This window comes from Balaenoptera acutorostrata, chromosome 21 (assembly GCF_949987535.1).
Source record: "Balaenoptera acutorostrata chromosome 21, mBalAcu1.1, whole genome shotgun sequence".
Taxonomy (NCBI): domain Eukaryota; kingdom Metazoa; phylum Chordata; class Mammalia; order Artiodactyla; family Balaenopteridae; genus Balaenoptera; species Balaenoptera acutorostrata.
The window spans coordinates 8989483-9003459 of record NC_080084.1 but is presented as its reverse complement, the minus strand read 5'-3'; positions in this window follow the sequence as shown (position 1 = coordinate 9003459).

Genomic DNA, 13977 nt, shown 5'->3' with positions numbered 1-13977 from the left:
GATTAGTAAAAGGAAATACAGTCAGTGTATGGAGAATACTTGGCATTTTGGAGACATATTTTTTAAAAGCCAACAAGTTTCTACTTTTGACTAGGTATCTTTTTAAAAGCCTCTGTCTTCATTATCTTGTTCTTTACCACTTAATTTAAGGCCAGTTACGAGCTCATCTCCTACCTCTTTATATAAGCTACCATCTCTCAGTGCCCTTTAGGTATAGAGAGTTTAATTGTGATGAAAGCTAATCAGGTACCCTTTACAAGCCACCCATGGGGGTTTATAATAAACTGAGTGTTCCACCCAGGGATTCCATCAACCATTTACTTCTTTGACGGTACTGAGATGCAAATGAACTAAATACTTGAGTTATTTTCCAGTGACCCCCTGGTTCAGAAACTACCTATCTTCCCAGATGAATGGTGAGCTCTCTCTGGGTGGATTTGGACTCAGTCCTTATCCATTTTTGTACAGTAATACATGTCTTGGTTACTATAGGGCCTTATCTTTGCAGATGTTGAATGCAAGACAGAGTACAGTTCCTACTTTTAGGGAATATCTGATATTATCTGATGTTGATGGGATTTGAAGAGAACAAACCAGTTTTCCTTTGCAATCATTCTTCTTTAGCCAAAGCTCTATTTTTTGAGAATAGAGATGGATACCCGAGGAGGGAAAAACCAAAACCAAAATCTATTTATCTTTTTTGTAAACTCTAGTAATTCAGTGTATAACAAGGACTAAAGGGGTTGTATGGGTTATGTTTATCATATGTGCATATATTGATTTAGTAATTATTTATTGAATAAAAAATTCCAGACAAAAGAGACACTATAAAAGAAATGATACAGGAGTTAAAAATAACTTGAATTTAGAATACAGTTCTGCCATTTATTTGCTCTATGATCTTGGGCAAGTTATGTAAGTTTTCTGAGCTTCAGTTTCTCAGTGTTTAAAGTGGAGCTAATGATACTTGTATTATAGGGTTGTAAAAATTGAACAAATTAACTATATGCATTTCTTCTTTTCCCCTCCTTCTACCATCCAACTAGCTAATAATTGTTTAATGTAAAACAGAGCCATTCAGTGTGAGTTGGAAAAGGCCTTTACGACTATCTTGCCCATCTCTCTCATTTTGACCATTCTTGTTTTTAAAAACACGTGATGAGATAGAACCTTGTATAGAAGAAGGTTGCAGCTAGTATAACTCCAGTGGGAAAGAGCTTCCCAGAAGAGCAGAGCCCAAAGCTTTCCAGAAGCTGTCAAAGTGAATTCCCCAGAGGCACCTTCATCTGTCTCACTCCCGCTGCACCCCTCCCCCATCCCCAGGTTCAAGCATCTCTGCCAGCCACCCCTCCCCCCAAGCATCTCTTCCAGTAGCTCTGTCTGCCTGTTGGGCTTTTACCTTGAACCAGGACCCACACTTGCAGCTACCAAGGAGTGCTCATGATCAGTTTGGCTCTAAACACAGAGAGATAAGACACGCATCTCCTCAACATATTTCCATAGGCGGAGCAGAGGTTAGCATATGCTTTTATACAGTATTTGTAATATAGTGTACATGCGTGTATGCACATAAATATGAATCTGTTACAGCATGACCTATTCATTTCTATACTTTTTTCTATTTTTGATAAGATGCAAGATGAATAGCACAGCTGTGGATTATTCCCCTTTGTTCCTTTGTCTCATGAGAGGAGCCATTTAACTGTAAAAATGAAGCTGGATTTATGACTGCCAGTCTGAGTGGTAATAAATGTCAGACAGACATTGCTGAGTCATAAACTTTGTGAGCTTGAGCCTAACCCACTGCATCAATCAGCTCATTACACCTGAGCCCCCAACTCCAGAAAGTCAGCTGACTATGCATGGACATGAGATCAAAGGACCCAGCTCTGTAAATATGTCTGCCCCTTTGGCACCCTAAATTTTTAATTGTTAGCTAATTAGAATTCCTTATGTGTTTGCTCAGAAATCTGCCCTCTGGTTCAAGTTCACAGCACAGATGCTAGAGAAGCATGGCCAGAATCCTCATCACTGAGGGAGGATGAGTGCTTCCTGGCGGGGTTGGAGCTGCTAAGTTCTGCCCAGTCCTGTTAGGGACACAGTGGGTTTAGGAGTCCCACCCGACCCAGCCCCCGAGCCAATGAGAGCTCTACCCGGCAATCAGTGCGGTTTAGACGCGTACTATAGCCTTTTGCCTGGAGCCTGCTGGACTTGAACTTTTCACACGAAATATTCCAAGCATATCAGGCTGCGGTGTCTCTGGACAGCCCTCGATTCGTGTCTAGCTGCTGACTGCTCTGCTTGGTCCGCATTCCTGGAGCCTGATCCCAACAACGAAGGTGTGTCCATTTCACCAGCTCCCTCCATCTTGATGACGTGTCCTACTGACTCCTTCCTTGAAGACAGGGGTCCTGCTCTCCTGTTCGTTCTCTGCACCAGCCATCCTTAGCTTACAACCCTCTTCCTGATATTCTTCTCATCATCAGTGGATGGGGCCTTGATAGTCCTGACAAGTGGGGGGAAACACAGCCATGGCTTTATAAGATCCACGCACATCTTAAATATAGATACATCTTCACGGCTTCAATGATATGAAGTTAAATACTTAACAGAAATGATCGTGAATTTAATTTGAAACTATGAATTAGGCGGCATTAAGGTGCAAGAAGGGAGTTGAAATGTAGGAAATTTAGGAGTTTTAGCCAGGCTCTGCCAGGAGAGGAATTGGGGCTTTTATAAAGCAAGCCGCTTTGCTCTCTCTAAGCCCAGATTTCTTGGGTAAAACAGTAGGGGAGGTATGGACAAGATGGTCTCAATTTCCGTGTCAAATAGGAAGTCGACGGAATAGTAAAGAAAGCTATCATGCCTTTTACTGTGGTACGGTGTGCTGAAGTAACACCTCCTCCATTAGGGTTACTTCAGTTTTCAGGAATGTGAATTAAAGCAACTCAGAAAAATTAATACGACTAGATCACAGGAGGGCAACACCGATGCCACCTGCATCCTAAATGAAGTTTGCAATTACTTTGCTCACAATATTACACTATCAAAAACTCCCAAAGATGTCCAGAGGGTTTCTGGCATTTTACTCTGTGCACTTGGCAGTGACAAGCAGATACCTTGGTGCTGTCACCATTCACCTCTCCTACGACAAGGCTCCGACTCACCGCTTCTTCATTTTTGTGACCCTGCAATTGTCCGGTGCGTCCCAGGTCTCAACTGACAGTGAGAAAGCACTTTAATTTTGTAACCAAATATGTCAAACAATTTAGCAACAACTAAAGAAAGAGCACGGACTCCAGGATCAAATCACCATGGAGCTCGAGGGCAGCAGGAGGAAAAGTGGCATCCCAGCCACGGTGACGGTCTGTAGACTGTTCTGCAGCCTAGGTGTCATCAAAAACTCATGTGTGGCCACCATCAATCATTTTCAAGCATCACCCCATGACCACCTGCCGCAGCCCAAGCAGCACGTGCTGTTGCTTCTCCCAGGCTTGAGTCAGAGGAAAACAGCACGCACCAGAGAGCCCTTTGAGAAGCAAGGAGGCAGCACCCTCCAGCCTGGTTTTAGGCGTGTTAGGAAACGTCTGCATGAGAAACAGAAGAGGCGGGGTGTTCATTCCTCAGATCAGAAGCGGCAGGGAGAGCAGGGCAGGGGAGTCGAGCTTTCCCACCCTGGGGCCCCGTGCCCAGCAGCTTTCAGGCTCTGGCTCCCCCCAGCCATCCCCTTGGAATCAGGCTGATTATTGAGAGATGGAAATCACTGTCTGCTGCTGTGGAGAACGCCCACTTGGCGCCGGATGGGACAAAGGGAACAATAGAGATAAGGCTTTGGAACACAGCCTACAGGAGACAAGAATCGCTCAGGTAATAACACCAGCCCCACGTGACCTGAATGCTCTCCGCAGGGACAAACTTTTCTTGGGTAATCATGGTTGTTAGGATGGAGGATGTAAATAACGGGGAGAGTTTAAATTGAATATTTGACAGCACTGAAATCCTCTGAGCGTGCATTGAATTTTTACTTAAAAAAAAAAAAAAGCTTTATTTACACAGAAGGCCTGAAAAGGCTTCAAACAAATCCCTTGTATCATTTAGGGGGAGAAATATTTTCTCTGTCCCTCACACTTGGAAATGACAGGTGCTGTCTCCTGTGTAGGGGGGGAAAAAAAAGTCCCTTGGAAGAGGCTGTTTTAGGTGATTACTTAAGCCAATTTGCTTCTAAAATGACAAGATTGGCAAACTGCCCATTAGCACATTGGCATATCAAATGATAATGATGTTCCCCAGGAAGATTAAAGCACTATATTGGTTTCCACTTCCTGGGCAGGGGGGTAGTGGAGGGAAGAAGGGGAGGCCTGGCTTCAGCAAAACGGCTGTAGCTACTCGAAGGTTCTAGATTGTTGGACAGGGGAGGAAAAGCAGGGGGATGGGAAAGTAGAATTCAGGCAAAATCAGGGCTTAAGAAGGAAAGGAGAAAAGTATGAGTTTTCAGACATTTCTTTAGCCATTTGATACAGGCTAAAGAGGGAAAGTTGAAACTGAGCTTTCTCTGTATCACCTACACTGGGACACGCGCACGGTGTGCAGGGTGCTTGTGGGTCATCCTCTGAGGTACCCGGACTGCAAGGTCTATAAAAGGCTCAGGTGTCAGTGTGCTAATTGCAGGTCTGTCACCCCCTCTGAGAATCTGGGAAAGGCCTTCTCTGTTCTTGCCCATCCAATGCAGAATGTGTAGGAGAGGACCCAGAAGTTCACCCCAGCCCATGCTGCATCCTGTTCTCTGGATGCGTCCAAAAAAAAAAATCAAATGGAGGCCCCCCTCCACCTTCTGCAAAACAAACTGAGAGGGATAGCTCGCTCTGCTTGAGGCTTTCTGTCCCTTGTATGCACATTTTTTGACATAAGCCCTTTTAGAGAAGGAGATGCGGAGGGAACCTTCTGGCTGCCTGTCATTGCTGGCCTGCGGTGGAAACGTACCGCAGTGCATCCCTGCCTTGTTACATCTCAGGTGCCCTCTCGTGTGAGGCACCCGGGGACCCCAGCATCCTGTGTCAGCAGGGCTAAGGAAGCAGCTGAGTCTGGGCAGAGACCCAGGGGACTGAGCAGACAGCCAGGTCTCGCACGGAAAGAATTGCTCAGATGGACGTTACACGATTTTCAGACAACCTTGCAAAGCCAGGTGTCATTTGGAAAAGTGTTCCTATCCAGCGACAGGGCACGGTCTGAACACAGATTTGTGGAAAAGACTGAGTAGCAGGTCAGAAGTTGCCAGGGAAGAGACTGGAAAGAGAGGGGCTGGGTCCCAGCCATCCGGGTAAAAAACACATCAAGGGCTGGTCCGGGTAACACTGGTGTGCTGTCTGTGGTTGGCCATGGCTTCTCAGCTGGCAGGGCAGGTGGCTATACCCTGCTGGCCCCAGATTGAGCAGGGCCCCCAAGCAAGGGGTGAGAGCCAAGAGAGGACACAGAATTGAAGACGATGCAAAGTCAAAGGCAGAGCAAAGGAAGGAGCGCAGAACCTCATGGGAGGCGCCCGGAAGCAGCACCACTGAGACCAAGCCAGCCACCAGTAGGGCAGGGCTTCCCAGAGGGGACCCAGCTTCCCCCGACATCCACAAAATTCTACCAGATAGCTGGATGTTGCTCCAACATTATTTCAGATTTCTCTACGTGTTCCTGAGCAGTTCTGCCCCTGGGATGTTGAGGGGCTCTGCCCCCAACTGCTGGGGACTGAGTAAATGGCAGATTTCTGCACCAGCCCATTATTGGTGGGTGGTCAGCTTAGGCAAGATGTTCAGAAGCCAAGACACATGGATGACGCAGGTCCTTCAGGGTCTGCCTCAGTGGGCACAAGGCTGCTGGTAAACATCTCCCTAGTAAGAGACAACCTTGGGGAATTAGGGCAGCCGAGAGGGGCAGATGGGTTAACGGCTGCCTGTAGGTGGTAACTTAGGGTCCTTTGTCAACTCTCAAATCAGCATTGAAAAACAGACCTATTTTGTGGGTGACATTCTGTGCTATTGTAGGTCTTATTTCAATGCATTTCAGATGCTAAAAATACAGTACAGACATTCTCACAGGTTAAGGAGAAAGCTGTGTTTAACTGTCACAAACTTAAAGCTCTAATTAGAACTGCATTTGCTAATTACATAATTCGTATTTAAATTGATAAACCTAGAAAAATGTAACTGCTTATTGTACTGAGGGACCAACAGAACTGTGTAAGAGTAATGTGAAGCTCTCAAACACATAAACAGAATGCTTTCCATTTGATTAAAGGTGTTCCTTTATTCACAAGGTGTTCCTCTATTCACAAAAATGTAACTTGTCATGTCATTTTCCTATGATAGTTTGTGAAATATTCCAGGCCAGTTCAAGCCATCAATAGAGTCAGTGTCTTATGGCTTTAACTATGTTTTGGGAACATCTACGCTTTGTCCTTCTGAAAATCTCCCCCCTCCCCAAATCTGGGGAAATAGATTAAGTCAAATCACTCTCGGGTGGGGCAACGAGTTGGTTCTTTACACATTTGCAGAAAGCTATAGATCATCCTTGGGCTCTTTCAATGAGGAAAGTCTGTTATATATAGTAACTTGGGCAAAAGAAGATTACATAGACCTCATTAATCCTCCTCTACAAGTGAGCGAAAATGACTTCTGTGAGAGGCTGAAGGCAGAGAACTGGTTATTTCCATCCGTGTGCTGTTGGAGTGATTGTTGTCTTGGAAACGTGAAGGCCATCACACATGGAAACAGATGATAGATGGTGAGAAGTAATTGACAAAACCATAGCTAACACGTGCCTGTTGAACTTGGGCAGAGTCTCTTAAAAATGATTCAGAGGGAAGGAGAGGCTTGCTGGCAGACATGTCCTCACGTAGGGCCTATAGCATCTTTCTCTAAGACAAGGTCCTTGTGACATCCCTACTCCCTTATAGCTGTATAGTTCTTGGAGTGTGTACCAACCTCCAGCTGAGTGAAATGAGGCAAAGAATCGTAGAGGATTCACCCAAAGTCCCGGCTGACTAGTGGCAGAATTAGGGCCAGAACCCAGGTGGTGTGATCACTCCCTAAACTATGGTACTTGGTGTTTCCTGAACCAGAGCTTGGGCTGGAGCTTGCCCAGATAACAGCCTTGGTCTTTGCCAAATCAGGCCCCCAGAATGCCTTATGCGCCCCTGAGGTTTGAGAACTCAGGAAAAGAGCCCCAAAGAGAAACCCAGACTCTACGAGGCTCCAAAATATTTGTGATCCCTAACTGATAATGCGAGGGCTTAACCTACAACCCCAGGTATATTCCCAACAGAAAGGGGAGACCACCCTTCACAACTGGACACACAAGAGACTTCTTCCCTGATGAAGTTCCCAGGAGAACTAGTCAGTTTCCTTTGGCCTTAAACCAATAGGCTACCAGGGCGGGGCTCTCACACGTGTTTTGTTTCTGTGGCCCCTCCCACATTTGCCCTGCTCCTCCGTGACCCTGCCCCTCTCCTGAGCCGACCACACAGAGGCCAATGCTGCTTTTGGTTAATCACTTCTTCCCCACGTTTCTGGGTTATCGCTGATACACAGTTTGCTCTTTCAGAATCCTTGTAACAGTCCAATGGCTCATTTCCACAAACACAAGCACACGCAGTATTTGTCATTTAAAAAAAATCCACTTTTAATTTCTTCATGCATCATCTTTACTTTTCTCCCCATTCCTAACCAAATGTCTCTTCTTACTGGTGTTTTCAACACCTTCTCCCTGAGTAGTCACTGGACATGTTAAGCTTAATCATGTTCGCAAGACACTTCAATACAAAGTCCAAACATAACCAAACCAATCAACCAACCAAAGACAATGGCTTGGGCTACCGTGTAAGAACATAAAGTGGCTTCTTTTGAAGGCAGCCCAAATGGATGCTCTTTTGCTCTGGAATGTAGCCCTGTTTATTCTGAATGTTATTATTTGACAGTGTGTGAGCAGAAAAGCATCCATAGCTGAGTAGCAACAAGCAATAAACAGGCCCTGAACTGTTGCCTAGATGTTGAAAGAGTGAGCAAAGCTGTTCCACTCTGGGGCCAGGGTCCCTCCAATGTGTATAGGATGTGTCCTGAACGCTTTCAGCTTTCCATCTGCCTGAGCACCAATTTTTCTCATGAGCAAAGCCCGACTCTGCCCTGCAACCAATAAGACGATTGGAGGTCAGAACAACAATGGCCTTCCATTCATCCCCAGCTAAGTCCTCCTCCTGTGGGCCTCTAGGGCAGCCCGGGAACCTCTGTCACCCTCCCCAGCATGGGATCTGAGGACAGGAGGGAATACTCCCTACCAGCCTTCTGAAAGGAAGGCCAGCTCTGGCCTTTATTCCTGCCAATTCCTCTCTTTGGAGCAGAATTCAAACATGACCCCAGCTCTGCCCATTTTTTTTTTCCATCTGTCATTTGCGCTTTCAAAGCTTCACCCCCATACTCTTATCTAAGACTGGATCCTTGATTTCCACATCTGTCATTTAGGTATAATAATACCTACTCTAAAGTACAGTGGTGAGGATTTAATAAGACAATATTTGTAAATGTGATTAGTGCTAATTCTTACCCAAAGTATTTCAGAATGGTTTTGGGTATAAGTGTCACAGCTATTATATATTTATTATAGCTTATATAGCTAACATTGTGAACTAACCTTCCTTATCTGGGTTAATACTTTATATTTTATTTTCTATTGTTAAGATTGTCCCACTCTTCTTACTTTAAATTTTAATTTTTTCTGCTTTGTTTTTGCTCACTCTACCCCACCCCACTACCCCTGTCTTTTAGCTTCTTATGTCATTTTATTTTAGATGTGGGTTTGGTTTCTTTTTTTTTTTTTTTAATCACTACTGGGAGTCTTTTTCTTTTACCAGGAGAATTAAACCATTACCTATTTTGGCATTTCAGGAAATTTAGTCTGAGGTCTTTTGGCTTTACATTTTGTATGTTTCCTTTGTGTTCTCTAAGTTACATGCACTGTTTCCTTTCTTTTCCTCTAGTCATTTGTAATTTAAATAAAATTTAAATTTTGTAATGGTTACCTTTAAGTTTCTCTAAGCATATACTCAAATCTATAGTTCCTTAATTCTTGATGCAAAAAAAGTCAATTCCTCCTAACTTGACTTTAAAGAAATCAGCATGATTTAAGTCAAAATTGTTCCATCCTCTTGGCCCCCTCCAAGGAAACCCCACTGTGAATGTTGTTCAGTTGTGTTCTGAGACCTCATGCGGAAGAGGAAGATTAGTCTAGTCTGATTTTCTATTAGCAAGAGTTTAAACACATAGTTTTTGTTTGTTTGTGTTTTCATGTATCAAGAAGTTGAGACGTGAGCCATCCAGGGCTAGTACAGCTACTCAAGGATGTTTTCAAGTTTCCAGATTGTGATTGTCCTTCTCTAGCTTTTGTCCTTGTGTTTCTGGCCTGATTTTTGATCTAGGGATGCAAAGATCAATAAGGCACACTTCTTGCTCTCAAGGTGCTCACAGAGTAGTAGGTACAGTGGATAAAATAAGCCGTAGATTCTTTGACACTGTCCTCCTTTTGGAATCCAGACTGGCTTTGACCATGAGAATATGGCAGACGCGATGCAGTGCCAAGTCTGGGTCCAGGACCTTGCAGATCGGTGGTTTCCAGTTCCTTTCTCTCACAGAGCCCTGGGCCACCATGTAGGAAGTCCGACCACTCTGCTGAGTGGGCCACGTGGAGACCGGGAAGACGAATGGGGTGGATGAGGCGCCTGGCGGAGCCCAGCCTTCCAGACATCCCCACCAAGTGCAGACACGTGACTGAAGCTGCCTGGACTTTCCAGAGGAGACCAGCTCCAACTGCCTGCTGCCAGGTGACCCCTTGGACACCAGGTGGAGTTAACAATTCATGCAGCAAGCCCTGTCTGAATTCTTGACCCATCACATAGTGAGATAAGATAAAATGATCATTTGAAGCAAAGTAGTATTGGAATAATTTGCTACACAGAAAGATTACGAACAGGGATGTGTAAGTAAACAGACAAGTTTAAGACAGTATGAAAGGTGAGGGGTAGCTGCTTAGGAGAACAGAGTTCAGTGGTGAATTAAACAAAGTTATAGTTTTAGGCTTTTTGTTAGTTAGAAAGAAGTAATAATAGGCACCTCTTTCTAACTAACAGATAGCCTAAAACTATATGTATGCAGTTGAATAACATGGGTTTGAATTGCCAGGTCCACTTACGGGCAGGTTTTGTTCAATGAATACCTACTGCAGTACCTGTGGTTGATTGAATTCCCAGATGCAGAGGAACTCTGGATATGTAAGTCGGTGGACGTAAGTCACACGCGGATTCTCAACTGCACCCCAACCCCCATGTTGTTCAGAGTCAACTGTTTTTTTTTTCAATTTCATTTATTTTTGTAATTATTAGTCAGGTCTCTTTTCTGTGGCAGGTGGTAGAAGTCTATTTCAAATCAGCAGGAGCAAAAGGACTGAGAAAAGAAACTCCAGGGTAGCGTCCAGAGGCCCAGGGAAGCCACAGGGTCCAGTGTAGGGACCACTCTCCATAACCTTCCCAGCTGTTTCATCTGGATTCCTTTCTGCTTGCTTCCTACTCAGACTGGTTCTCTTCACAGGGACGAGAAGGGAAGGTGGCCGATGACAGCCCAGCAGAAGGAAAACTCCTTCCCCCTGTGTATTTTTGTGTGTGTGTGTCTGCACTGGGACTTTGTTGTTGCGCGCATGGGCTTTCTCTAGTTGCGGCGAGCAGGGGCTTCTCTTGTTGCGGAGCACGGGCTCCAGGCACGCGGGCTTCAGTAGTTGTGGCTCACGGGCTCTAGAGCGCAGGCTCAGTAGTTGTGGCGCACGGCCTTAGTTGCTCCGTGGCGTGTGGGATCTTCCCGGACCAGGGCTCGAACCCGTGTCCCCTGCATTGGCAGGCGGATTCTTAACCACTGCGCCACCAGGGAAGTCCCCCCCTGTGTATTTTTAGAAACAGTCTTCGGGAGGACTGGCCAGGCTTGGCTCACGCACTCCTGTGCTCTGAGGGTAAGGAATGGAGTCAATGGGAAGAAGGTCCACGGGCACGTCACAGACACAGCTGGAAACAGCACTGAGACATCATCACTACTGTCAGAAGATGCTCTACCAGAACTTACAAACTCTGAAGAATTTCCAGAAAAGAGATTTTTGAAAATAAACAAAATTCAGTATATTGCAGAGCAGCATTACTTCAAAAATACAGGTTATTAGGTATATTAAAATGATTATTAAGTTCCTACTAGGTGCAAAGCACACTACAGACGCTAAGCAAGATTAAAATGAAGAATTTGACCTTAAGAATCTTTGGATCCAGTTTTATCACGATCCATTAAACTGTAACAGTTTTAGCAGTCATAAAAGATGTAACTGTGAAAAATTATAGCCTACTTTGGACCAATTTCTGAATATTGTTAAAAATGTAGTTTTATGAATAAATCTGTGAAAGAAATACTGGAGAGGCCATACCGTCCATATTTTTTTTTTTTTTTTTTTTTTTTTTTTTTTGTTAAAATTTTATTTATTTATTTATTTATCCATTTATGGCTGTGTTGGGTCTTCGTTTCTGTGCGAGGGCTTTCTCTAGTTGTGGCAAGTGGGGGCCACTCTTCATCGCGGTGCGCGGGCCTCTCACTGTCACGGCCTCTCTTGTTGTGGAGCACAGGCTCCAGACGCGCAGGCTCAGTAATTGTGGCTCACGGACCTAGTTGCTCCGCGGCATGTGGGATCTTCCCAGACCAGGGCTCGAACCCGTGTCCCCTGCATTGGCAGGCAGATTCTCAACCACTGCGCCACCAGGGAAGCCCCTGTCCATATTTTATTTTTATTTTTTGGCTGCATGGCTTGTGGGATCTTGGTTACCTGGGCCCCAGGCATTGGAAGCTCGGAGTCCTAACCACTGGACCTCCAGGGAATTCCCAATAGCATCCTTTTTTTCTTTTTTTTTTTTTTTTTAAGAATGAGGCTTGGCCCCATAACTTACACAAATTTTTAAAAAATTTATTTAATTTATTTATTTTTGGCTGCATTGGGTCTTCATTGCTGCGCGTGGGCTTTCTCTAGTAGCAGCGAGCGGGGGCTACTCTTTGTTGCGGTGAGTGGGCTTCTCACTGCGGTGGCTTCTCTTGCTGTGGAGCACAGGCTCTAGGGCGCACGGGCTTCAGTAGTTGTGGCACGTGGGCTCAGTAGTTGTGGCTCACGGGCTCTAGAGCACAGGCTCAGTAGTTGTGGCTCATGGGCTTAGTTGCTCCACGGCATGTGGGATCTTCCCGCACCAGGGCTTGAACCCGTGTTCAAATGGATTTTATTTATTTATTTATCTATTTAAAAATTATTAGCACCTTTATTTATTTATTTATTTATTTGGCTGTGGTGGGTCTTCGTTTCTGTGCGAGGGCTTCCTCTAGTTGCAGCAAGCGGGGGCCATTCTTCATTGCGGTGCGCGGGCCTCTCACTATCGTGGCCTCTCTTGTTGTGGAGCACAGGCTCCAGACGCGCAGGCTCAGTAGCTGTGGCTCACGGGCCTAGTTGCTCCATGGCATGTGGGATCTTCCCAGACCAGGGTTCAAACCCGTGTCTCCTGCATTAGCAGGCAGATTCTCAACCACTGCGCCACCAGGGAAGCCCCAAATGGATTTTATTGGTGGAACATTGAATATTGAGGAACAAATAGACATCTTTTCAAACATATGTTATTTTATTTACTTTATTAAATTATTAGTTTAGAACATTTTTATTATTTTAAGATTGATTCTATTCTATAAAAATCCAGTAAAAGACTGCAGATGAGTGAAAGCTCTGTGACTGTAGTGTGTGTACACGGTTGACTGTCAAGAGTGATATTAAGGTAATTTATAGAAATATTAAATTTGTTGTTCTTCATATATCATCTACTTTTGAGGGCAGTTAGGTGAAGAGAGATAGGTTTGTCTGAAAACTCTTAGAATTTTTGACCAACTCTTTAAAAGCAAACCTCTCATGAAAGACATATCTGCCTCTTGGCTTCTTTTCACTTATTTTACCAGCTTTTAATGACCTCTTTCAATCTGTGCCTCGCGTCTGTCTTTATATTTATGAACGTTTTTCTCTGATTGTGTGTTTGCTTATTGCTTCTGTCCCATTCATTCCTCTTAACTTTAGTTGTTTGCATCTCTTTGCATTTTTAAAATCTACAGTCAAGTGGAGCTTTGGAAATGCATCTTCCAGATTGCTCTTTTGATTTTTACAGTATTGATTCTGTCTTTTGGGACTTCTGGGACTTTTGATGCAGGTGGCAATTCTATGATTACATTTCAATTGTCTATAATCTTTCCTTCTTTCATCTAACAAATTTTTAATCTCTTCCTGATTTTCAGCCCCCTATTTTTCCATCTCAATTTGTTGTCTCAACAGCTAATCTTTCAATTTTCCTTTTATAAACTGTTCCTATTCTTGGGTATTATTGAGAATTTAAGCAACATTAAGCAATAGATTTCAAAAGATATTTTTGTTTCCTGCACTAGATGATGAAAAATATGTGTTTGCTCTTTATGTCTCAAAATATATTCTTGGGTCCAATGTTTATTTTCTTTTTATTGTTACTCATCCTTACACGAGGCAAGAGCTAGTAGGGTCTGTCGTTTGCCCTCAAAAAGAATGGTGTTTTTACCTGTTTGAATTTACATGCAGAAGGATATATTGAAGCTTAGAAGCCTTAGCCAAATTTCTGGTGCCTGGTATTTATTTGTCTAATGGGTACCTCTTAGGCCTGCACTGTTCACTACAGTAGCCACTAGCCACATGCAGCTGTGAATTAATTAAAATTAAATAAACTTAAAATGTGGTTCCTCATTTGCACTAGCCACATTCCAAGTGTTCAACGGCCTCCAAGTGCAGACATGGGATGTTTCCATCTTTGCAGAAAGTTCTATCCAACAGTATGCTTGACTGTGAGATTCATCTGCTTATACGTTACAG